The sequence below is a fragment of the Octopus bimaculoides genome, chromosome 25 (assembly GCF_001194135.2).
Source record: "Octopus bimaculoides isolate UCB-OBI-ISO-001 chromosome 25, ASM119413v2, whole genome shotgun sequence".
NCBI classification, from domain to species: domain Eukaryota; kingdom Metazoa; phylum Mollusca; class Cephalopoda; order Octopoda; family Octopodidae; genus Octopus; species Octopus bimaculoides.
In genome coordinates this window covers 5,578,886-5,580,495 of record NC_069005.1, presented here as the reverse complement: position 1 = coordinate 5,580,495, position 1,610 = coordinate 5,578,886, and the positions used below count along the sequence as shown (strand labels likewise).

Genomic DNA, 1,610 nt, shown 5'->3' with positions numbered 1-1,610 from the left:
GACACTCGCACACAGAGAGACACTCGCACACAGAGAGACACTCGCACACAGAGAGACACTCGCACACAGAGAGACACTCGCACACAGAGAGACACTCACACACAGAGAGACACTCACATGTTCTAATGACCACAACTACTTTAAAATCAACGGATTAAATATCTTCCTTATTCTACACCAGACAAAGGAAGTAGGAGGCTATTCCTCTCCACACAAAACAATATCTCGTTTTGTGGTAATGGCAACAAAACAGGAGTGTTTCCAAATTTGCCTTTATCTCTAAGCTTTCATATTTGAAACAATTAAAATAACACAGCTTTGTTCTAGAATTGCCACACATCTAAATTAACCCATTTCCTTCTTCCATTGTTATTTCTATCTATAAATTACTTCTGTAAAACAAATACACAGTGTAGGTGCAGGCATTGCTGTGTGGTGAAGAAGTTTAGATCCGGGTTTAATCCCTTTAAGTGGAACCTTGGATAAGGATCTTCTTGTAAAGCCATGGGCCAGCCATAGCCTTAGAAGTGGATTTGACAAACAGAAACTGAAAGAAGCCTGTCGTGTGTGTGTGTGTGTACAGATTGTTGATAACAATCTGTTATTACAATAAATGGATTCAAGTGCACAATCTATACGGCGATTGTGTGTAAATACACACATGTACATTATTTATATATATGATTGGCACCCATGCCAACGTCGTCTCCTTCATTGGACACAAAACTCAGCTTGCGAAGACTTATTGGGGCAAGCGAAAGCGAAATCGGGATGGCACCTGTGCCCAGCGTCGCCTTTCTGGCACTTGTAGGACATTCGAGCCAGATCGTTGCCAGTGCCCCTGGACTGGCTCTTGTGCGGGTGGCACATAAAATACACCATTTGAGCGTGGCCGTTGCCAGTACCAGTTGACTGGCCCTTGTGCCGGGGCACGTAAAAACATCCACTACACTCTCAGAGTGGTTGGCGTTAGGAAGGGCATCCAGCTGTAGAAACTCTGCCAAATCAGATTGGAGCCTGGTGTAGCCATCTGGTTTCACCAGTCCTCAGTCAAATCGTCCAACCCATGCTAGCATGGAAAGCAGACGTTAACCGATGATGATGATGATGTATATTTCTAATAGTTCCACCATATTCCTGCAGGCCATAGAAGGTCACCGAAATGGTTGGCACCAGAAAGAGTAGCCAGGACTGGCTAGGTCTGCTTTGGCATGGTTTTTATAGCTGGATATCGTTTCTAATGCCAACCATTTCATTTTACATAGGGTACTGGGTCCTTTTTTGTGTGGGACCATTATTAGTGCCATTTATGTGGCACCAGCACCAGTGCTTTTTACATGGCACCTTGTTTTTAGGATTATCAGTTCTGTGGTGGGGAGAGAGAAAGAGAGAAGGGGAAGGGGTAGAGAGAGAGAAGGGGAAGAGAGAGGACAGAGAGAGAAGGGAAGGAGAGAGAGAAGGGAAGATAGAGAGAGAGAGGGGAAGAGAAAGAAGCAGAGAGACAGACAGAAAGGTATTCAGACTGACAGACGGATGGAGAGAGAGAGAGAGAGAGAGAAAGAAGGGGGAGAGAGAAGGAGAGAGAGAGAGAGAGAGAGAAAGAAGGGGGA

General features: G+C 45.0%; 1 protein-coding gene across 1 annotated transcript in view; it reads right to left on the bottom strand.

Annotated features, from left to right (window-relative positions):
• Nucleotides 1–1,610, bottom strand: part of LOC106880030 (uncharacterized protein KIAA0930 homolog) — a 64,395-nt gene that overhangs the window by 49,851 nt on the left and 12,934 nt on the right. The gene's annotated exons all lie outside the window — the stretch shown is intronic.